Source organism: Callithrix jacchus, chromosome 18, assembly GCF_049354715.1.
Source record: "Callithrix jacchus isolate 240 chromosome 18, calJac240_pri, whole genome shotgun sequence".
NCBI classification, from domain to species: domain Eukaryota; kingdom Metazoa; phylum Chordata; class Mammalia; order Primates; family Cebidae; genus Callithrix; species Callithrix jacchus.
Window position 1 is genome coordinate 37,149,588 of NC_133519.1, and position 25,379 is coordinate 37,174,966.

Here is a 25,379-nt window from a genome sequence, read left to right on the forward strand (position 1 = left end):
GTTCAGATTCCCTATTCATCAAGGAAATGAATTCCATATGCATAATTCATTTCTTTTGTGAACTTTTTTCCCCTTCAGGGAGTTAACGCTCCCCAGTGCATTGCAAACAGAGACAGTGACAGAAGGACCAGCGAGCAAGGGGGCAAAAATGCTTTTCCCCATGTAACTGGGACAGATAGGGGCCAAAAGGTCTGGCCTCCGCTGGCGGACACCTTGAGCTCCACAGTTCTATCTCACCAAAAGAAGCGGGGGGAACCCTGCACTGGTTATTAGGACACAATAGGCTTCATCCTTAAGGGTGAGAAGCCCAGGGAGCCCAGAGCCTTTTGAGGCTGGAGGCCTTATTTTCAAACCCAGTGGATGAGTCATGGGTAGAAAGAAATCGATAGAGTCCTCCCACTTCTTTATGTCTCTGCTCATATTAAAAACCCAAAACTAAACAAAGAGATATACACCGTGCCCAATGCACCATGTTTAACAGCTGTTGCATTTGGAGAAAAAGCAGTCCCTAGTCCAAAGTCAGATTTGAAAAACGGCTTTATTAAGAGAAAGATTTACTGTATATGAACTCCAAGACTAGAAACTGGAGGAGGAGCAGCTGAGAGACAGACCTGCCAGACGGAGAGCCCAACTGATTCCACTGGCTGATGTTACCTCTTGGCAAGACGCACTGACCCACACAGCATCCTGGACGGTGAAGCCTTTGGTTATTAACTCTTTAATAACAGTTTGGAGTCCCCGAAGTTCAGAACTGATTTTATAAATGGCACGAGACATTTTAAGGCCAAGATACAGCTTTTATCCTACAACAGTTTATTTCAGGAAATTCATGTTACTTGGCACATTATTTAAATATTTTTCAATCCATTCTTCTTTTCTGTTTTTAACTTCCAACTTTATCTCCATTTAGGAGATAAAGCTGATAATCATTTGAGAGATAAAGCTGATAAACATTTTAAAAACAAAAGCTGATAAACATTTTAGAGTTAGGAATTGTTTTGCCTGATTCGCCCAAGACCACCTCATAGCTCAGAGTCTGCATTTTGTAAAAGAGGTGGCAGAGTCTCTTAGAGGAACCGTCTGGGATCCTCAGATGAGCAAAATGTAGCACAAACCTCCTAATATAGACTGCTCCAAAGACACTGTTTGACACATAATAATAAAACTTCATTTGCTGTTTACTTTTTTCTGTACAGTCTGATACAGACTAGATAGGAGAAAGGCAATGAACTAGCAGGAAACAAAAGTGGATCCACCAATCAATTGGAAGAAACCGAAATTTCACTGTGATTCCTGTAGCATTCACTTGTAAAGACAAGTAAAATCCCCGTGGCTTTCATCTAATGTATGAAACGAAAACCAGAATGCAGCCAGTCAGCTTTTACCCATCCATTACAAGCATGATGCCAAAAGGAAGCACTCCATGTGGAAAACGAGGGACATCACCAACATTTAGGAGATGAGAGAAAGGGCTTGGCTGCTGGCCTCAGAGAGCTTACAGTCTATTTACAAAAGAAAGAATTGTGAAGGGAATCCCAAAGTTAAACTGAACCCAAAGAATATATACGCAATAAATATTGTTAAGTGAGTCAAGCTGCTCTCAATGGTTACCAGGGATTCCCAGCTGCGCCCTACACAAGAGCCATCAGACCACAGTGATTTTATGCAAGGGCTTTAACGCCAGGTGGACATGAATTTAAACCCCAACCATGCCGCTTACTGGCTACATAATTTTGGACATGAAGGTAGCCTCTCAAAACTCATCTATAAAATATATGTGATAATTTCTTATGAAGCGAAATTAATTAGATTAAGATATATAAAATAACTGGGTTGTATACCCAGCATGTAATAAGTATCCAAAAGGTTTTAAATTAAAAGAAAAAAGCCAAGATATGAGCTCATGTGCCCACTGGAAACAAACAGTGCTGCAGACTGACATGGCAACAGATAACTTGCTTTGGCACATGGTGGGAGGTCACGTTCTGGAACTTAAAAACACTGCCCTCTCTGCAGTAAGCCACATATCTGGTTCTTGTGTGGACTGGCTAGAAAGTGAGCCAAAGAGAATTAAGAAAACTGACCCCTTCACCAAAAACTCAGTTTTCCCATTCTCTTCTAGAATATATACCCCGAACCTTGCCCTTTCTTTTTACTAGGTGGAGTCTCCATTCCATCTTCCACCATGACATCACGTCAGCATTGCTCTCCTTCCTATACTAAATCTGGACAGTAAATGGCATCACCCTGTCACGGGGGTACGGAGAGCGTCTGCAACGCCCCATTTAACTGCTCTGTGCTCCTATCTTCGGGCCTCATTAGCATATTTCAGCAGTGTCTTGATGGATGAAGATGGATGGGGCAACATCATCCTTGGTGAAATCACTGTTTCATCAAGGTTAAACCAGCCTCAAGCTTCGCCACCTCCCTTTGTTTGGCTAGGTTTCTAATAACAAAATTAACGGCAGAATTAATGCCCAGGAGGCTCCCAGTGAAATATACTGATGCCCTCAGAATGAAGCTTTATCCTGGACCTCCCAGTTTATAATCCATCAATCAGTTGCTTCCATACTTTATCTTAAAATAAAACATCACCTCCATCACAGCAGACGCCAGCTTCTCTATCCTTTCATCTGAAACAACTGGGCTGGGTAAAAGAAGAAGAGATGGCTCATCACCTTAGAATGATCCTAGTGAGCCCAGTCCAAGCAGAGAGCAGAGACTGTGTATGTCTCCAGAACTAGACTGTGAGCTCCTTGAAGGCAGGCAGTTTGTGTTCTATTTCCTTTTAACATCTCATTTTCTATTTTTCTGTGAGGCAAAGAGCACATGTTGACTAAGTCCTTGCTGATATTAAGGGAACTACATTCACCATAATAAAAAAAAAACACCTAATCAAATAAATAAATGCATACTGAACACTTACTGTCTACCGGAGACTTCATGGGGCCAGGTTATGGTGCTATCCTAGGCTTCAGGACCTTAGGTGCCCTGACAAGTTTCAACAACACTCCTAAAGAACATGGTCTCCTAATCAACCACTGAGACACACCTGGATGCTTCTCCATATGAAAATGAAGAACCTCTGAATGTCCTGGTCTGAGACCAAACTGAGAAATAAAGTCAGCGAGAGCGGTGAAATATCTGGGGTCACATCTAGGTTCTATTTTAGTTCCATTTCCCGTTAATAGTTGCATCCCCTTGGCAAGACACTTCCACTCGCTGGGACTCAGTCTCTACCAAGAAGAATAAGCCTGTACTTGGTTCCATCAGTTCTGAAATGGGGTCACAACAAACTCTGCACGTGTACCTTCTTAGAGCTGGCGATGGAAATGTGGAAATGCATGCGAGTCCCCTGAAAAATAGGCAGCATGGAAATAAACAGCACTAGAGATGGGGCTTATCCTGTGAAAGCAGAACATTGCTAACCTGGACGTTCACATAATTTGCTTTAACAAAATGCAGGAGGAAGAAAAAACACAACACAATGAAAGAACCAGCAGAAAGCAGTAAGCATGTTACATAATTAATGAAGACACTTTACCTTACTGGACCTCCATGTTACAGGGGTACTGCTGAGGATCAAAAGCTTAAAGTTGATCAAGTGCTCTAACTTCCTTAAAGGAAGAGTGTTAGCTCAATACCAAAAGTCACCCTGAGCATGCAAAGCCCAACCCAATCGGTGGTATCTGTCAGGGAAAGGAGGCCAAACCAGATGTCCATGCCATTTGGAGGGAGTGGACACAATAAAATCCTTTCTCGGCTGGGCGCGGTGGCTCACACCTGTAATCCTAGCACTTTGGGAGGCCGAGGCGGGTGGATCAGGAGGTCAAGAGATCGAGACCATCCTGGTCAACAAGGTGAAACCCCGTCTCTACTAAAAATACAAAAATTAGCTGGGCATGGTGGTGCGCACCTGTAGTTCCAGCTACTTGGGAGGCTGAGGCAGGAGAACTGCCTGAACCCAGGAGGTGGAGGTTGCAGTGAGCCGAGATTGAGCCATTGCATTCTCGCAGTGTTCTCTGACTTAGAATAAAATTTGGAATTCTTGAAATTCACAAGAAGAGTTAAGTACTAGAAAAAAGACACGTTAGCCTCAAAGTTGTCCCTCAGGCCTGTACCCTTATGTCTTCTTCATTAAGTGCCTCTGCAGTGAACAGCTGAGGGAAGGCAACTGAGTCAGACTAGACCTGAAGCTACACCATAAGCTGCCTTTGGTGGCAACCAAGGCTTCTGCCCTGAGTCACAGAGAGGAAACCCATGAAACTAGGGCACGGGAAGACGAGTCATTTCCAGCGCTAGCCAAGGGGGAGGGCAGCTGAGCAAGCATGTCTGAGGCAGGAAAATGGTCTGGCTGCTTTACTGGTCCAGATGAGGTCACTGGATGGCCTCTAGGTTTGAGCTAGTTTCCTAGGTACCACAGTGGGAGTTGCTGGGCCCTTAACGACAGACAGATGGATGAATGGACCCCACTCCCATTTCTCTTCTTCTTTCCCCTTCTCTTCTCTCTCCTTCCTCCCTGCCCCCAACGGCCAAGGACAACACTAAAATCAGTATCACAAGTCTGCTGTGGCACATGGCCAGGGAATGTGACTGTCAGAGGCAGCTCAGAGAGGACACAACTGGAAGAACGGGTGGTATGGAATTTTAGAACCACACTGCCTTAAACATTCTGCTCAAAGTCCCAGAATGGCTGCTCTGATGGGAGTTTTTTGAGAGATGGTCCCTCCCTGCATAGAGAATAAGAAATGGGTGAGGATGATACTGTCCTGGAGAGGCTCTAACTTTGGCAGCTCCTAGCGTCCTAAGCAAACAAGTCCTCCTCTGACAGAGGTCAAGCTATTAACATCTGTTTTCCCAGAATACTGGTGCCTGTGTTTGCTTTAAGATGCAAGGAACTAGTTAGGCATGGTGGCTCATGCCTGTAATCCTAGCACTTTGGGAGGCTGAGACAAGTGGATTGCCTGAGCTCAGGAGTTCTAGACCAGCCTGGGCAATATGGTGAAACCCCATCTCTACAAAAATACCAAAAAATCAGCTGGGCATGGTAGCAGATGTATGTAATTCCAGCTGCTTAGGAGGCTGAGGCATGAGAATTGCTTGAACCTGGGTGGCGGAGATTGTGCCATTGTGCTCCAGCCTGGATGACAGAGTGAAACTCCATCTCAAACAAACAAAAAAAGACACGAGGAATCACTGAAAATAACTATGAACTGTCCTTTGTGCTGGTGCCATCACATCGTTTCCCAGGACGTACGCTGCACAAGGAGCACTCTGCCGAGTGGAGCATTTGCACCGTAATCCAGCTGAGTAATTCCCAACCCCTGAACTACCTTGTTCTGAGAAATAGGTCAATATTATCCTCATTCTAGCTGGGGAAACTGAGGAACGAGAGCTCTTACCTGGACTTCGATGAGAGGCCAGTTTAGAACCCAATGCCGTCCCCATTTGGATCTTTTTGTCATTCTGCATAATAGCAGACATGCAAACGTAAACAGAGCAGACAAGATGCAACAGCCTTCTTTCAACCCCCCTGACCCACCTAGCACATCCAGGCCTTCAGGAGCCAGGCTGCGATCTGTCTGGGGATCATTCACTGATATCACAATTTTGAATTCTAAAATTCAAGTATTGTGAATTCTAAAATTCAAGTATTGTCAACACCTAAACCCTCAGACTCCTTGATGGTTTTCTACCTTCTCCAGCCCCTCTGGCTTTGCCAGGGGTTTCATCTACACCATCAGGCCACAGGATTCCTTTTTTCAATATAGAACACAGCTGGGTACAGTGCCTTACACCTATAATCCCAAAACTTTGAGAGGCTAAGGTAGGAGGATCACTTGAGACCAGGAGTTTGAGACTAGCCTAGGCAACATAGTAAGATCTCATCTTTACAAAAAATAGAAAAAATTAGCTGGGCATGGTGGTGCATGCCTATAGTCCCAGCTAATAGGGAGGCTGAGGTGGGAGGATCGCTTAAGCCCGGGAGGTCAAGACTGCAGAGAGCCATGGTCATGCCACGGCACTCCAGCCTGAGTGACAGAGCAAGACTCTGTTTCAATAAACAAATAAATAAGGAACACTTCACCAGTTTGCATGTTCTCCTTGAACAAGGGCCATGCAAATCTTCTCTGTATCATTGCAACTTTAGTATGTGCGCTGCCAAAATAAGCACAGGCCATAGGATTCGGATCTCATTTTGGAGCTCATGGTCTCTAGGGTTCCAAACAAATCACCCCACTGGGCTGTACAACTGTCTCATCATCCAGGAGATGGGAGCAAACCATCCTAACTGATCCTGTATGGATTAAGAAACCACTAAAATAATGAATCATCCAGGCACCCAGCATCAGCACTTTGGGAGGCCGAGGCGGGTGGATCACGAGGTCAAGAGATCGAGACCATCCTGGTCAACATGGTGAAACCCCGTCTCTACTAAAAATACAAAAAATTAGTTGGGCATGGTAGTGCATGCCTGTAATCCCAGCTACTCAGGAGGCTGAGAGAGGAGAATTGCCTGAACCCAGGAGGTGGAGGTTGTGGTGAGCCGAGGTCACGCCATTGCACTCCAGCCTGGGTAACAAGAGCGAAACTCCGTCTCAAAAAAGAAAAAAAAAGCAGAGAGATTGCTCATCTTTTCCAGCCTAAACAGAGGGAAATAAAGGCTCTTCATTTAGGAGGCTAAGACTGAGGACAAAAACCAAGACGTCAAAGTTTGGAATAAACAGGGTAACTACAACGCTCACCTCTCATCCCAACTTCCTGCTCTTTAATTCTGGAGAGCTGGTGAACAGCAACCATTACTTTACCCTCGCTGTAAGCCAAATGGAACTAGCACCTCTTTTAACCTTCCAGCCCATTCTGTAAAGCAGATATTGCTATCCCTTACAGACAAGAGCACTAAGATTCGAATGGAACAAGCAGCTTGCATAAAGCCACATTGCTGGTGGTAAAAGAGATAAGGACTGAACTAAGGCCTTCTGATGCCAAGCCTGTACTCTGGCTACTATTCAACTCCTGTAGAGAAAAAACGGGCAGGCAGTACCTACTCATCCCAGGACGGGAAGGGGGAGTATGCACACTCCCTTTTTCTTGCTGCCAAATAGTATCTTCCTTAAGCACTCAGTTCCAAACACTTCCAATGTTCCATGTACACAACTCCCAAGAACAGTAAAGGCTGGCACTCTGACCCCAGAGGCCTCTGCCAAGCAAGCCCCTTTTAGAATCTGCAGTCAGCAGGTGACCTCATTGAAGAGTGTCACGTGTGAGGGTGACGGTCAGAGCCGGAAAAAGGGCAAACCAGCAGGGATCGCCTGCCTTTATCCCTCCTGAGTGCTTTGTTCCTCGGGCCTCAGAGAACAATCAGTAGTCACGCTCTGCTCCACTTGTCATTTTCACCCATGGTGTGAGTATACGTGTGACTAGATTTGTGTGTCCTTATCAGAAAACCAGCAGCTTTACATTCACACATGCAGAGTAAAGTCTTGAGCTCAGTGGACGCAGCACTCAGAGGGGTCTAGCACTTTCCAAAGATTCCTCTTCTGGCTTATGAGTCAACGTGCCAGTGCACAGTATCTTCAAAGGGGAAACTGAGGAATGCTATGGAAGAATCCCTACTCAGCCAGAGGGAGCTTGGAAACGACTCACTTTAAAACATGCACTTGTGTATTTTTCCACCCTGGTTTATAATGTTTTCCTACCTCTCACTATGGCTAGGGCGGAGAGCAACCCGTAGAAGCCATCTGTATTTTCCAGCAGACCAAACAGGAAGAGGCACAGAAATCTGCGCAAGTGACCACGCTGCCGCTGTTGCTAGGCAGCACGATTATGTCCATTCTCTGCTGCTTGGCAACCAGCATTTCCCATCACATATACACACAGCCATAGCAGCAGTACGGGTCCCCTTAACTGTTGCCTTACAGCTTTCAAAGAAAAGGGCTGAATCTCAAACTTATCAACATTAACAGACCCCCCTCAATATTCCACTGATATTGAGATGGCCCCCAGAGCACAATGGCCCTATTTAATCCCTTTGGTGACGCTTGAGTTTGCACCTGATGGTTGCACAAATCTTCTACTAGTGCACTGATGTGCCAGAGGGATGAGTAAAGATCTCGAGTCAGCGAGCTTGAACTTTTGGAGAAGAAAGCTTGTTCTGTCTGCCCCCATACCTCTGAAGAACTGACTGGTGAAATAATCTGCTCCCCAGGACCCGCCATCTAGTGAACTAGGACAAAATAAAGGCTACATACCTTAAATGGTGATGTTTCTTTCTGTGGTCCCCAACCAAATGTCAGTGGAACTTGGCAGGCCTCTCCTCACTGACAGCAAACTTGTCCCACAATCATCCTAACCTCGTTGGTCACAATCTGTCACTCCTCAGCAGCAGGGCCAAAGTCATCAACTTACTGAGCAAATCAAATAGCTGCCCTATTGAATAACAGGACTCCCTCACCCTGCCTTCCGCCTTTGGTCGATTAAAAAAAAAAATAACAGATACCCAAAGCCCCACAGGAAGTTAGCATCCCAGTAGGCACTTGACTCAGGAGCCCCCTGGCTTATAATCAACATCCTCAGCTACCGTATGACCAGCCACATTGCTTTCAGGCTAGGCCCACATAAGAATCATGTTAACCCATTTTTTCTTTCAGTTTTACTTCGGTCCAATTTTTTTTTTTTTTTTTTTGAGACATAATTTCACTCTTGTTGCCCAGGCTGGAGTGCAATGGCACAATCTCAGCTCACTACAACCTCTGCTTCCCAGGTTCAAGTGATTCTTCTGCCTCAGCCTCCCAAGTAGCTGGGATTATAGGCATGCACCATCACGCCTGGCTAATTTTGTATTTTTCGTAGAGATGGGTTTCTCCATGTTGGTCAGGCTGGTCTTGAACTCCCGACCTCAGGTGATCCACCTGCCTCGGCCTCCCAAAGTGCCAGGATTACAAGGATGAGTGGTCCAACTTTTTAATATGTTAACTTTTCAAATGATTCCTTTAGAAGGCACTATATAGAGTTTGGCTCTGCCTATCAGGGAAAGCAGTCTGTTAATAGTAACAAGGGCATATGCATTTTCTTCTAAACCTCTCCATAGGATTTGACAAAATTCTCCAAGCATCGTTCCGATTAGAGTCTGAATTCAGTGAGATCATCCAAAGTGATAACCACATTGCTATTTCATTTTCTTCTCGGCCCCAGCTGGAGAGTTTTTCCCCTCATTAAAATTAACGAGGCCGGTTTCCCAAGCTCAAGATACTAAGCACTCCTGTTGGTGGAGCTTTGTTTCTTAAATGGAGCTACATTTCTGTAAGTGCAAAGTCATACTAAGCGTCATTTACTTTACTGCTGTGTAATAAGAAACCAAAATGGAAATCCTAAGCTATCCTCCCACCATAGCTTACACTTCAGTGGCCACATGCAAACACACACAAACCACATATCCCCATGGTTTCTCCCCATTCTGGCCACAAAAGAAACCTCACCACAGTTTACAATCAGCAGTTTGGTAGAAAATATAAAAACTTCAGGTCTTCTGGCCGGGCACTGGGCTCATGCCTGTAATCCCAGCACTTTGGGAGGCCGAGGCCGGCAGATCACCTGAGGTCAGGAGATCGAGACCAGCCTCACCAACATGAAGAAACCCAGTCTCTACTAAAAATACAAAATTAACTGGACGTGGTGGTACATGCCTATAATCCCAGCTACTCGGGAGGCTGAAGCAGGAGAATTGCTTGGACCCGAGAGGCGGAGGTTGCAGTGAGCCACGATTGTGGCGTTGCACTCCAGCCTGGGCAACAACAGCAAAACTCCATCTCAAAAAAAAAAAAAAAAACACTCAGGCCTTCTAAGTGGCCAAGGACTCTAGTGTTATAGCCAATTTGAGAAGAAAGTTGCAGTCTCCCTGGGCATCTGACAAAGCCATGATGAGAAGTGGAGAAGATTTCGGTCTCCTTCTCAAGGTCCTCTCTGCAGCCAGCAACAAGGTGACTAGATATCCAAAGTGCGGCGTGGCCTCAGTAGTCATAAAACATCCCAACCCCACCAAAAAGCAAGAAGATACACTACGTCAGAAAGTAAAAACTGTGCTTCCTATTACAACTCCGGTGAAAGGGAACAGGAGAAAATGATAAAAATAAAAAGCCAATTTCATAAATGAGGTGGAAAGGCACTCCACAAGGCAACTAAAAATATACACTTCCACATACAACAAACAAGCTGGGCTCATGCACCTTGGTCCAAGCTGAAATCAAACGCTTTCAAGATGGTCATGTAGAAATGAAAATAGCCTTGTTCAGACTTACTCTTTCAGTCATCCTTTCAACATCCTTCTCCTTGGTTAACCCAAGAAACAGTTCCCCCACGCCCGCCTCCATCTCTATAGACCTGAGTTTCAATATCACTAAAATCTAACTGTAACTGAGATCAAAAGGAGAAAGAGAGAGAGAGAGAGAGAGAGAGAGAGAGAGAGAGAGAGAGAGAGAGAGAGAGAGAGAGAAATGCTGGGGCCAGAACTAAAGCCTGGGAGGAGATGCCCACTGACTCTAGGCCACCAGATTTGTCAAGGCCCATTTACCCAGGCCAGCCAGGGACCCGGGAGCTTGCAACGCCCATTGTTGGCTGATCAAAGTCCAATCAGAAAGTAAAGGAGGAGCCCAGCCAGCCTCATGTGATCCAGCACAGGAAGCCAAGTCTAAAGCTCTGCTGGTGAATAAGGTACACCAAGACATCTTTACTGAGCTTGCCACAGAGAGAGAGGAGAGAGAGAGAACAAGCCAGAGAGAAGGGAGTCTATTTGAAGCTGCATCCTAATGAACCTTAATAAGTTAATGCAGAAATCCTCCCAAGGAGTCTGGCTATAGGAGACACCGGTCTCTACCGAATCAAAATCTGTTATGTTGTAATATAATAGATGTAAATTAAAACAGAAAATCTATCATGCCTCTAATGTACCCTGATAGCTGAGTGTGTGGATCCGTCCGAGGAGAGGCACAGGAGGAAGGGTGATATATGGCGAGGCTGGATGGAGGGTGAAAAGCGTGGCGAGACGAGCGGGAGAATGGCGCAGCCCGCGCACGCCTCAGACCCAAGGGCAAGAGACGAATAAATGTTGATTAGTGTTGATTTTGTCCGACAAACGCCTGTCGAGTGACAGTTGGGCTAAGCTGCACTGAAAGAGAACCATTAATCTTGGTCTGGTTTAAGTAGAGTATATTAATTTGTGTCATTTTTACTAAGTCGCACTGAGAAAGGCCTCTTACTGCTTTGCATCTGACTGCTTTGGTGGTTCAGCCTGGTTCCCCTCCCTCCCCCCTCACCCCCCACTTTTTAAAACAGATACCATGGTGGCAGCGGTGGCAGCAGCAAATTCAAATGGCACAGCAGGGGAGCAGGGGACTGAGAGCTCCTCTCTTGGATTAAGAAAATAAACTCCCAGGGTGTTGGCATAGCAACAGCATTTCAGATGAACTGCTATATATTCAGTGATTAATAAATTAACATTTTTTACAGTTGTTCCTCCTTTCCTCCCCACCCCCACCCTCACAATAAACCCCTTCTCCCCCACACACTTCAACCTTCTCTGAGCTGCACGGCTTGCCTCTTAAAAGAATAAGGAAAGAAGGCGCAGAATATTCGCGGCCTTAGAGTTAACTGCTGCCCACAGTTGCCATCTCTACAGGCAGCCGACATGGCCCCTTGTCACCTATGAGGCTAAGAATAGGCTGCAGGATCCATGGGCAGGTATACATAGAAACATGTGCACGTGGTTCGTGGAACCTGGCACTCTCTGAGATTCTGACAGCAGCAGGCGCCACCCTCAAAATCTGGGGTCTTTCCAGGTCCTGATGGGCTAGGAAATAGCTGAGAGTTATCATTTCTCCCAAGAACAAAGACCCCAAACCATGTCCGAGGGCGTCCTCACCTTGCCCAATTATGCTGCGTAAAATGAAAGTTTGTGTATCTCAGATGGTATTGGTGTATTAATGGGAAGCCAATACTTCCTTTTGGAGCTTACAATCCTCTACCAGACAGTTCAGCTAATTTGGGCAATTCATATTGTAGAAATGAAACTCAATGAACATTGTGGGAGGGACAGAAGACTGCCATAGCAGTCAGGTCCACGCAGTTTCAACAGTATCTCAAGCTCATAAAGCCCTCTCTTTCCAAAGCTTTCATGAAATACTACACACTTTAGGAGGTAAGGATCAGGAAGTGATAAGTTTTATTTTCCATAGCTCTTACCCGTATCAGTGTTTTATTGTAACCATCCTCTTAGTCCTGGGTAAGCGTCAGCTACTGTAGGGGCCAAGCAGCACTGCAGAAGGTCAACGGCACTAATCTCAACCTTTGAAACTCACCTGGCCACAGCATCCCTCAAGAAGCCTCTGGCCAGATCTCCCAGAAACCCCACGATTATAGGCTCCAGGAGGGGAAAGATTCAGTGAGCAATGCCGGAGCTACCTCCAAACAAGAAGGAAAAAAGCCTTACTCTGTGCAGGTCCAGAAGACAAAGCTGGCACTAAAGACTGAGCATTACAGGTGGTGGGGAGCTGGCTCACAAGGAAGAAACTGCTCATCCATGGCTGCGCCACAGCAGAGCTGGACAGGGCCACCCAGGACTGCTTCCTTCCTCAACTGAATGGAAGATTAAATTACATAACCTTTTAGGTAGCTCAAGGCCACTGCTGGAGGGTGAAGGAAATAAATAACAACAACAACAACAACAACAAATATACTATGAGGATTAACACGCACTAGGCAATGTTTTTTTTTTTTTATTTTTTGAGACGGAGTTTCGCTCTTGTTACCCAGGCTGGAGTGCAATGGCGCAATCTCGGCTCACCTCAACCTCTGCCTCTTGGGTTCAGGCAATTCTCCTGCCTCAGCCTCCCTAGTAGCTGGGATCACAGGCACGCGTAGGCACTGTTTTAATTGCTGTCTGTGTCTTAACTCCAAGATAGATACCTATGAAGTGGATGCGACTATTATCCTTTCTATTACATAGATTAGGAAACTGAAGCAAAAAAAAGTTAAACAATGTGTCCGAAACATCAACATGTAAATGAAGGAGCTGGGATTCAAACCCTGGCAGAGTCTAGAGTCCGTGCTCTTAACCACAACATTCTACTTCTCCTTGTATAATACATGAAATCTGCAGGGAAAGGTTCAGGTAATTCAGTATTCATGATGGCGTACACCGTTCAAATTCTACCAGATCCAAGAAACAGTCCGTCCTGAGACCCCAAATAAGAACAAAATGGACCTGGCAGTGAAAATACTAGTAACAGAAAATGATGCAACTATTAATAGTCTGAAGAGAGAGAGAGGCCTGGTGCTGTGCCTCACGCCTATAATCTTAGCACTTTGGGAGGTCGAGGTGGGCGGATCACCTGAGGTTAGGAGTTCAAGATCAGCCTGGTCAACATGGCAAAATCCCGTCTCTACTAAAAATATGAAAGTTAGCCAGGTGTGGTGGCGTGCACCTGCAATCCCAGCTACTCAGGAGGCTGAGGCAGGAGAATCGCTTGAATCCAGGAGGTAGAGATTGCAGTGAGCCAAGATAGTGCCACTGCACTCCAGCCTGGGTGACAAAAACAAGACTCCATCTCAAAAAAAAAAAAAAAAAAAAAAGAGAGAGAGCGAGAGAGAGACAGGAGAGACGGTTGTGAAGAAAAGAAGTCACTAACACCATCCATCTGAGACTTTCCACACTGAGGATGTTATAGTGGACTTACCAGGCAAACTGGTTTTGAGTCCCAGCTATGCCACTAACTGTATGACCTTAAGCAAACTGATATCCACTCTATGTTTTCTTATCTATAAAGCAAAATCGGGGGTTCCTGAAGTCTCTTCTAGGTCTTAACTCTACATGAACCCTAGGGTCTAGACACCATAAAATCAATTTCCCACTTTTTGGATGACTTTCAGAGTCACCTTATTTACACCCTTTTGTACCTCCATGTTTACTGCTCAAGCACCATCAAAGCTCTGGAGTGCACCAGCGAGTTCATGGTTACAGTATCCTCTAGACCATCAATGCCACGTGTCCAATGTGTCCGTACCATTGATTCTTCCTAGTGGATTAATCATTATAAAGGCCTAGTTATAAGTGTGCTGGGGAGGTTGATATAAAGCCACCAATTGAGAAAAAAACCCCAAACACATAGTTTGCACAGTGTTGACTCCACGGTGGGCATTCTGCATGTTCTATACTAACAGTACATCTGTAATTCTTGAAATTATTCATGGATTATGGAACTATATACTCGAGGTCATTGATGCTGGCTTTTCGTCCTACTCCCATATCCAATACATCTTTTTCGAGATTTATTACTTGAATCTGAGAGCCACGTTTTCTGCCTTCTCTGTTGCTTACATCAAGAGAAATTTAAGTTCCTTCAGAAAGCACTTTGAATGCTGTTGGGAAAAAAAAGTCCCTCTCACTAGGTTGATGAAACTACTTGTTTTGTTTTAACCAGAACTTGTATCTAACACCTAAACCAGATGGTGGCTTTTAAAAGGTATCTTAAACCACAAAACCAAACAAAATAAAAAACAGTACAGTAATAGTGAGATAACAGTTATGTAAATTAAGGCTGTGCTGTGAACCTAAGGGCAGGTGTGCCAGCTCTTGCTTCTCTCAACTCAGCGCCTGACTTCCTCCTCGCCCTCCCCTGAAATCAGAATGTCTGCAACTTTAATTCCTTGGGAAAATGGGAAGCACCATAAGAAGAAAGCACAACGAAGACGAAGGGGGCGAGGGTAACCGGGCACTAAATGATACTTCCCTGCTTTGTAACTTCAACTCCAGTGCAGCCAAGTCAATGAGGTGCCGGGAGGGCTGTTCACGGCTAGGCTGCGGCCAGGTGCTGTGGTTTCAGGGCAGAAAGGTGTTAGGTCAGCCCCAAGTAATCATGGTGATAACAATAACAACATTAGTATTTATCCAGAGAGGGGGTGGTCTGAAGGGAATCACATTACATTCAAGAGGACTCAGATAAAATGATGCTAAGGGTCAGACTAAATCTAACAACAGCCTGTGATTTGTGGCTTAAGCCACGGCTCTAATTTGCCTCTCTATGGCTGATGGCCCATGAAGGTGAGGGGTGTTATTGAGCGCTGCCCAGGCTCTGCTTGTGGAACAAGCAAGTCACAATGTGGCTTGCCTAGCTCCTGACTCCGCTACAGCCAATTGCTCTTCTAAAATAATGTTTCTTAATATGAAAATTGTCAAATATGGCCCAAATCTGTTCCAATTCCTTAGTTTGTATTAGTTTCCTTCACGTGCTACAATAGCTGATTTACCAATTTCCTATGCACATTAATTGCTGTACTCTTGTTTGTTTAAAGTGTATCTGGATGCATCTGTCTACAAAAATAATACGTCTTGTTTATATATTATCTATTGTAGATTGTAAACAGTAATGGCAGGGACTGTCTTTTTTCTATCACACTTGTAAATATGCCCAGAGGCTAAGCAGAAATGAGCTTCTCCAATAACTAAAATAAATAAAGTAAGTGGACTTGTCACTCTCCATATGGATTATTTATGCTATGTACCTTACACCTCAGTAAAAGGGGCAATGCAGAGTGAGAGCTTTTCCTTTCCTTTTTACTTAATTTTTTGCTTCTCTTTTTATTACTTGAATCTGAGAGCCATGTTTTCTGCCTTCTCTGTTGCTTACATCCAGAGAAATTTAAGTTTGTTCAGAAAGCACTTTGAATGCTGTAGGGGGGAAAAAAAGGCCCCTTTCGCTAGTTTTATGAAACCACTTGTTTTGTTTTTTTGTTTTTTTTTTTTGAGACGGAGTTTCACTCCTGTTACCCAGGCTGGAGTGCAACGGCGCGATCTCGGCTCACCGCAACCTCCGCCTCTTGAGTTCAGGCAATTCTCCTGCCTCAGCCTCCTGAGTAGCTGGGATTACAGGCACGCACCACCATGCCCAGCTAATTTTTTTGTATTTTTAGTAGAGACGGGGTTTCACCATGTTGACCAGGATGGTCTCGATCTGTTGACCTCGTGATCCACCTGCCTCGGCCTCCCAAAGTGCTGGGATTACAGGTGTGAGCCACCGTGCCCGGCCACTTGTTTTGTTTTAACCAGAACTTCCATCTAATACCTAAACCAGATAGTGGCTTTTAAAAGGTATCTTAAACCACAAAACCAAACAAAAACAAAAACACAGTAACAGTGAGATAACAGGTATGTGCATTAACCTGCAAGAAAAGGAAGAGCAACTCTGTGTATCAATACGGTTAATGTATTGCTCCTTCTCCCCTCTCCCAACACACACTCTCAACTTCTGCGAGGTCCCCAGAGCTCCCTGATGCAGCTCAGGTGCTATTTCCTGATCCGCTCTGCCAGTGACATCATGCTGCCTGGAAAGCTGCTGGAGCTGCTAGCTTTACAGTAAGGTGAGTCTTGCCAGCTCTCAGGCTTGTGTGTGATGATGCTAAATGCTCGTCATTCTTATTTTACTATGAACTGTGAAGGGAATTATTAAGAACATTATCAAAGCAAAGATCCAAAGATTGCATATGACCATGATTGCCAAGGAGCTGGTAGGGCAATGCAACTCCGAGGAAAGAGTATGGGCTTTGAGATCAGAGGCCTGAATTTAGTGACTTAGTCCTAGAGGGTTCTATTTTATTTACTCTCTTTAGGACTCATTTTCCACATCTGTCAAGTGGGACTAATAATCCCTTTCAGGGTTATTCTGTGCACTTTATATAGATTATCTCACCTAATCTGCTTGGTAGGAATCTAGTACATGTTAGCTTTCTCTTTTACGAACATTTGGGTAACAGAAGAAAGATTATTGAGTGTAGTATTACAGATTAATAGATATACTGATGGCAAATCCTGGATTGCTACAGGCAGCCTAAATATAAAAACAGCATATGCACTAGTCAAATATGTGATCACCACACCACTCCTACAAATTGGAAAGACCAAATGAAGATCTACCACAGAGCATTATCTGTCTCCTACGATGCCGTATTACCCATTCATGTAAAACTCCCCACTCAGACTCTGGAAGCATAGAAAATAAAAATATATTCAGGGTTTTTTTCACGTCATCCAAGAACAAATCAGGCAATCTTTCTGTCTAGGCCCATGCCAAAAGACTCAGACCTGGATTCTTTTCCCCAGTAAAAGCAACATCAGCCACGTCGAGTGCCCTGAGCATCACCCCATGGGTCACAAGCACTTGGTTTTCGAATGACTTTGCAAAATAACATTAGGAAAAATCTTACATTATTTTGGGGTGATTTTATTCACCTTTCTGAAAAAAATGCTTTTATTGATAGCATTTCTCATATCATCTGTGATTTTTGGCATACTCATTCACACTGTCTTTCAAAAGAGAAACAGTCAAAATATTGCCCATAAAAAATATATAAATATATGTAGTCATATATACAAGAATCCCAAATGTGATTAAGAGAACAGATTACAGAAACTCCTACCTTTTTATCAAAGAATTGGCAAACCAGCCTTCTTGTTGGAAAAAGAATTAAGAAATTTGGAGGTAGAGCCTCACCACCTGTCCACATTTGCCAAATGAGGTCTCCACTATACAACCATGTTTTATAGAAATGTTGAAGTGGCTTGATGGGAAATCAGTTTGACAGTAAAACTTTTCAAATAATTTCTGTTTTGTTTTGTTTTTTTTTTGAGATGGAGTTTCACTGTTGTTACCCAGACTGGAGTGCAATGGCACGATCTCGGCTCACCGCAACCTCCGCCTTCTGGGTTCAAGCAATTCTCCTGCCTCAGCCTCCCGAGTAGCTGGGACTACAGGTGTGCACCACCATGCCCAGCTAATTTTTGTATTTTTAGTAGAGATGGGGTTTCACCTCGTTGACCAGGATGTTCTCGATCTCTTGACCTCGTGATCCACCCGCCTCGGCCTCCCAAAGTGCTGGGATTATAGGCATGAGCCACCGCGCCCGGCAATTTCTGTTTTAAAAAACTAACAAATTGTAGCAAAGGAAAGGCCCAACTGAAGGCTAGGAGATGTGGGTTTTCATCTCATGTGCACCAATAAAAGATAAGTGATCTTAGCAAGATACATGCCCCGTTGGGTCTCAGTTTCCCTAAGAATGTAATTAGTGTGCTAGACTCAGTTCTGCGACTCCCTTTCAGGATTAATATTCCATGACTCATGGAGAAGGAAGGTCTGGTCTGCTGGGTCTTAAAGACACACAGAGAGGACTGAAAAATGCACATGGTAACCTGTCAAAACCATGCCTGTGAAGGAATTCCAAAGAGAACATTGACATGCAGAGAAAGAGCTGTTCTTACCCTTCCACCTTGCCGCAGTGTTTACTATGCACCCGGCCACTCACAAAGCTTCGTATTTAACTCAAAATGCTTAGCACTAATGGTTTTTTTTCTTTTTTTCAGTTTTAGATCATGAGTATCAGCTTCTTCCCATTCTTTAAAACAGGTCCACAGAGACATGGCAAATGATTAATGCAGAGACAGACACAGCACTCTAATAAACAGAGCCTCAAGCAAGAAAGAGAAAACAGTGCCACAGATGACCAGGGTAAGGGCCACAGCACTGGCCCCAGCTGAGTGTTTGAGGTCAGTCCAAACAAGCATTGACTTAAAGAATCTTGCATGAGATGTCATTCTGCTGTACCCCAAGAAACGATGGAACTGTTGCCATGGCAACAACGGTACTTGAGAGGGACATGAGCAAAGGGAGACTTAAAAAGCAAAAGACAATATGTGGCCTAAACAAAAATATGTGACGGTGTAAGGGGTGCTGTAAAGCCTTTATTGCCACTTGTTAAGGAAGACCTGTATAGCTCACTCGTGAGTAATAAGGCGGTCGACCCAAACTAAGGCACTAAAAATTTTATAGCACCCCACATATCATATATATCTAGATAGAGAAAGAGAGAGATACATATATAAAGGACCTCCACAGACACACGCAGAAACACGCAAGCAAATGTTGCTACTGATCTTGGCAATGCTATCTTCTAATAGAGTCATTACATTTACCAATATCCTTAATTTATCGGCTATCAAATTCCACATCCCATCAATTCAGTTCTTAAAAAGATCAGAAAGCTCAGCTGCAATGAGAAGGAACCGTGATGGTTTCACAGGGAGTGCAGCCTAGCCAGGTGCATAAAGCCAGGATTCCCTGTTCTGGTGGTGACTCCACAGCCCATTTATTATTTCACAGTTGGATTAAATGCTCCCTACTGCCAACAAGGATTGTCAAGGTGACTGCTGGGACTTGAAAAAAGAGACCACTGCAACCCAGAGCAGGAGATAGGAGACTGTCATGTTGCATGTTCTATATCCCTTACCTTACTCAAAAAACATGCTTCTAAAGTATCAGTTGTAAGCTGAGTTATAGTCTTGTTAGATGACTACAGAACTAGAAAATGTAGCAATTTAAACAAACCTGTAGAAAAGCCTTTCACAGTAAAAATTTTAAAACATTTTTGTAAAGTAAATAATGACATTTTAAATTATCCCCTAAATTTTGTTTCTTGTAGTTTTTCTCCAAATGAGGTACTCATAAACCCAAGGGATTTCACTGAGCACTGTGCTAGGAACAGGTGTCTCCAAAAAGCAATCAATGTCCTTTTCTCAGTCACCTGAATCTAGAACCACGGTACAGAAAGATGCATTCTTGGGGTGCATGCTGTATTCGCTGTAATTTCCAGTTGCTAGCTTCAAATATATGGTCACAGCAGAGAACCAGTTTGGGTAAACTCGGGGGCCTGACCTCACTCTTCTCTAACACAGTGATGTGTGAGAAAAAGGAGAGATTATATGGATAAAGTTCTCCAAGCCTACTGGAAAAAAAAATAGAAAACAGATGCAACGTACTGGTCTTATTATTTCTACTGGGCCACTTCTGGGGCACAAACATGAAGGTCTGCCTGGCTTTTAAAGAGAGAAATGCTTGTCCCCCAATGAAAGGCCATCGTCCATTCCTTCCAGAGCTAAGAAAATATGAACAGCCTCGTCTAGCTTCCCCAAAACATCTCCTGCATCACATTGGCTTCCTATCTCTTGAGACGTCCTTCAAGAGAAATATTCTTTTCACCGATATTCTAACTTTCCTGTTCATGAAGCTTCAGGTCCATCCTCAAATGCCACCACCTCTGACTCTACCATACCAAAGTGAGCTCACCAAAACACGAGGCATCCCTTGCTGGACTGAACATGTATAGGCTTCAGGTGACACAATGAGTAGGCCCAGCAATTGCTGGCCACACATCTGTACCAACACACTCAAAAATCAATAGGGCATTTATAATAATGGACGTTCAATGGCTTCCATTTTGTGAAGTGTTAAATGTGCCAAGGGACTGAGTTAAAGCTTTGGCTATGAAAGGGGACTGTAAGTTATGCTTCCTTTAAAAAAATCTGCAAATGGTTCATTTTTCCTTAAGGAAAAAAAGGGGGCATTTTCAATTAGGTGAGTGGAAGGACACATACTTCGAGCGCATTTTGCTGAAGTTATAAGTGCTTCTGAAACCCCTCCTGTCAAGGCGTTAGTAATACAAGATTTAAGATGCCCAATTAATTTTTTCCAGCCACCAGCCAAAAGTAGATGCAGGAGGAGGTTAAAAGCTAAGTGTTTAATTAATATTAAATTTATAAGATTCTCTATCACTGAAAGCATTGTAAAATTGAAAAAGCAGTTAATTTTACGGTTGCTGTGTATTCCTCTGCTTTGATCTTTGATCTATGATATAAAATCACCGACTGTAAAGATTCCCCAGCTTTATTATACCTGTTAAATGGTGAGAAGGAAGAAAGAGAGGGGGACCCTCCAGACATGATGGGGAGTGAGGAGTGAGGCTCTAAAAGTGGTCATTAATGTTGCTGAGAAAATCTAAACATGAGAGGTTCAGGAAACAGCTTTTGAGGAAGCCACCTGCATACACGAGGCATTCTCATCTTGCCCATTCTCTACACTCCAGTTTTCTAGAGGTTTAAGACGGGAAAACAGCAGTTACCTATCTCTGGCTTAAGACGAAATAGTAAAGCAGAAAATATTTAGGTTGGTTTATGGAAGAATTTTCTGAAACTGAGAGTTTCCAAAGTGTAAACTCTTCACTGGAATAGATCACAGCATTGCCTTTCCTACAGCTAGAAATGCTTAAATTAGATAAGTATGTGTCTGTCTTCAACAGTCTATACACTGATTCTGTCTTCCAAAGGCTCCACTTACCCACCCACTCATAGAGACCAGGCCTGGCAAAGAAATGCTGGACTCCTGGGCAATGGGACCTTTTTAATTTAAGGCATTTTCAAAAGCCTGTACTGATAAGGGGCAATGCAATAGGAACCAGAGGTAACAGGGAGGAAAACCTACCACTGAAAATGTTATCCTGAGAGGGGTTTTCCCAAGGTTTCAAAATACCGCATTTCTGCCATCAAGAGAGATGTGTGATTCACTCAACGGCAGCCCACGTCATGAATCCTTAAAGGTAAAAGGGGGAAAGCAAGGTATATGCATCTCAAATAAACTAACCATTCAGCCTGCAACGACATCAAATACTCACCTTTGCCTTCTCCCCACCCAAAACTGGGGTGGTGGTGTGTGGGCTGGGGGGTAACGGGGGTCCCAGAGGTAGAAGCAGAGGAGAGTACTTTGTGCTGAACCGAACTTTGTATCCTAGTCACCAAAAAGAACAATGGGGGGCATTTCCGACTCCTGGCCTCCTTCAATTCTGTCACAGATCCAGAAACAAAGACCTATTATGTAGAATAGATTTTACAGAAAGGCAGAAGGAGGGTGAGGGAATGGGATAATTCATGTAAGGTGTTTTTTTTTCTTTTTTTTTTTTTTTAAATCCCATCAGGGATCTCATTATGATTTCATTATTAGCAGAAAAACCAAATAAGTAGCATGAGAAAGAATCTCAACTTAATATTAACACACACACACACACACACACACACACACACTCACACACACAGAGATGAAAGATCTTATGAGCTTCAAAGAAGCTGCTAATTCTCCAACTTCAAACGACTCAGTGAGAAAGACACTGATAATGAATGTGCTTTTTCCACTGGCTCGTTTATAAACTTTTCCCTATCTGCCTCCCTCCCCAAAATTACCTCTCATTTTTAACTGGAAACAAATATCAGATGTTCTAACAGAATCCCGGGTTCATACATAATCTTCCTTCAGGGCTTCTTCTTTCCATGTACAATAAAAATGTTTACAGGGAAAGAGAGAAGGACTTCCTCAATGGTAACAGGGCATACTGCCTTAGGAAGAACAGCCAAGAAAAAAATACAAATGCACCTTGTTGCCAACAACCTGATACAACAGGTACAAAGGTACTAGTGCCAATAACCTATTCTATTTGGAGAGTATAGGACTAATGCATAAAACACTAACTTTCTTTGTCTCTATAACTATCTTTATCCATCAAGAAGCTGCAAACTGAGGGCATTTTCACACTGAGTATGTTTCTAAAAGCTTTACCTGGTGGTGAAGTGTGATACTGCAAGCCTACCTCTTGTTTTGCATTTTAACCCTAAACAAAAAGTAAAATCAAGTTTCTGGAATTCACGCTCCCTAAGCACTGGAGGACCCAAGATTCTACACGGCGTAACGTGTTCTTCCCAAAGACTGTTCAATTCTAACTACCCTACACAAAAACATTCTAAAATTTATAACAAGTCATTGGAAGGATAGACAATACTTTTAAAAAAATCTTCACAAACCTATTTTCTAGAATTAAAATAGTTGTCAAAAGTGAAAATCCGTTGCTTAAATTTTTACAAGTAGTTTTGATAACAGCAGGCTAGGCAGAAGTTCCTAACCTCTGTGAATGCATAGCCTGTTTTTTAATGTCAAAACATTGCAAGTACCATTGTAAGAAAGTTACTATATTTTTAGCTTCTACAGATGGAGAATGATACTCATGAACAAAAAACCTATAGGAACTGAAAAATGCTTTTTTAAATGAATGTGCATTTCATTAACCACAATAGCATTTTATACATTCAATGAATTTTAGTAGGTATATTTATCTGCATGTGTGTGCATGACATGATTCTGTTTACAGACAGTGCTTGGCATGCGCATGAATGTACCACACCTTTTTAACAATTTCACGGTTCCCTTAGGGTCTGTGGCCCACAAATCGAGAATTACCACGTTAGAAGAAGACAGATACCAGCTGAAGGAATCCATGCCTGTAACCAATTCTTCCACTGAGGGAAAATGACATTCAAACAGCTGAATGATGTTGCACACACCACTCCCTTGTTTCACTCCTACCACCAATACTATCCAAATGTTGATAGACACAATACAGATTATTTCTGAGTTTACATGGTCTTGATTGTCGGTTTATAACACAATAAAATATCTTTTTGGCACAAGAACCTCTCTTCTGTGTGTGCATTTCCTATTACAAATTGCAAGTAAGGGTATTGTGAAGAATAACATAATCAAAATAACATTTCTAACAAAGATATACAAGTATGATCAATGGAACGGCAGCCATCGCTTAAGAAACATCAGTAAATAATTCTTCAGATACAGTTGTAGTTTTAGGACAGTGGAATGATAAGACAGCAGTGTTACCCATAAGAAAGACTGACCCTCACAGAAGCATACGCACAGGCACTCACACCCCCAATATCCACCTCCTCCTTCTATCTCCCTGTCTGATTTCCACTCATTCATTCTCAGTTCCTGTTTGTCTGAGGCCACATGCAACTGGATTTGTCAAGCCCCCTTTTAACAACTTGTTGTCACAGTCCATTACCAAATTGCATATAGTTATATATTCCACTAATTAGGCTTCTAAAATATCATTAACATGTCTCTTGATCATTAGCATAACGTATGAGGCGACGTCGTTAGGCACGACTCAAGTTTGTTAACGTGGTAATGAAAGGCACAAGGCAGGCTCTGCAGGAACCAAGAAGCACAGAGAGGTGGGGAATATCCAGGCACCGAGATGCTAAAGCCACAAAGGCACAGAGACACAGAGACAAAGGCAAGTGCAGAGAGGAGATGCAAGGCACAAGGAAAAAGCAGAGAAACACAGTGAAAGGAGGGCATCAGTAAGCGTGACTTTGGCAGTGAGACCGCTGCTTGCCCGTAAACAGGTAAAACCTAATGCACCGTTCCCACTTGTGTGTGAATTAGACCCTGGAAGGGCTCTAAGCAGAAGATGCTTTAAAAATTTCCTAAACAAGAAAAAAGTAAAATTCAGAAACCTCCTTCTTTCCTGCCATCTAACACATGGTGCACACGGTTGTGCCCATCTCCCCCATTCCCGTACCACCCCCTCTCCAGCAGTGGCTACAGAAGACTGCCAGGAATTACCTGGGGGTGACATTTTTCGATTCCTTATCAGGCCCTTTATTAACATGCTGGTAGATATTTCTATCTCTCTGTATACACTGCACGAGTCACCATCCTCTTGTGTGTAAAAAGGCAGGGCTTACTTCCAGAGATAATAGACGTGCTACGTCTGGAGAAGAGAAAAGGAAGGAAAACACATAAAACAGATGGCAACTGGCTGGGCATGGTGGCTCACACCTGTAATCCCAGAACTTTGGGATGCCAAGGCAAGTGGATCACGAGGTTAGGAATTCAAGAACAACCTGGGCAACATGGTGAAACCACATCTCTACTAACAATACAAAAATTAGCCGGGTGTGGTGGCATGCACCTGTATTCCCAGCTACTTGGGAAGCTGAGGCAGGAGAATTTACTTGAACCCGAGAAACAGAGGTTGCAGTAAGGTGAGATCACACCACTGCACTCCAGCCTGGGCAACAGAGGGAGACTCTGTCTCAAATGAAAAAATATGGCAACTGTTAGTATGTATAGTAAGGGTATGTCAGTGTGTGTGGGCACACACCAGCCATGTGGTTGTGCGCTGTGATTTCAAATAGCCAGTTAAGCCTGGATTTCATATTTCATAGAAATGTTTCTAAATATATCTATTAGGACTCACAGAAGAAGAGGAAAATAAAGTGCCAGGCTCAGGAAAGTGGCCAAGTATATGATGGGTAGAGAATTCAAAGGAGTTGGGGGAGAGGAGTTAACAGCATGTGCACACAACTGTTAATTCATCCTGAACAAGGAAGCACTCAGCACAAGTGACCTATACTTTGGTCACAGGCTGAGGGCATAGGGAGCACGCAGCTTCAGAAACAACCAGGAGAACCTCACTCATCTAGTCATTACGATAGAAAAAGATCAATCAAGAACTTTGGGGTCCAAAACTCCTGCCAGTCTTTCAGCACAGAGATTCTAGGCTACCCTCTCTGGATTTGACATTTCATACAAATAAACTGGAAGCACCCTAAGCACTCGCAATAGTGCAGCCCAGAGAGAAATGTGGCTTCCTTGGAA

The 25,379-nt window shown here is 43.6% G+C and overlaps 1 protein-coding gene and 1 non-coding gene across 7 annotated transcripts in view; both read right to left on the reverse strand.

Annotated features, from left to right (window-relative positions):
- The window catches only part of PBX1 (PBX homeobox 1), a 324,640-nt gene that overhangs the window by 233,988 nt on the left and 65,273 nt on the right, over positions 1-25,379 (reverse strand). Inside the window, exon 1 of one of the 6 annotated variants that reach the window (XM_078355045.1) lies at positions 10,299-10,564. The exons of 4 other annotated variants lie outside the window; for them this stretch is intronic. The gene's annotated coding sequence lies outside the window, so the exon portion shown is untranslated. Of the gene's footprint in view, positions 1-7,700; positions 7,774-10,298; positions 10,565-25,379 lie in introns of those variants that run through there. One more of the 6 variants, XM_078355046.1, reaches the window with a different exon arrangement.
- On the reverse strand, positions 6,069-6,175 carry LOC118149319 (U6 spliceosomal RNA). The gene has a single exon (XR_004736708.1). It is a non-coding gene; the product is annotated as a U6 spliceosomal RNA (small nuclear RNA).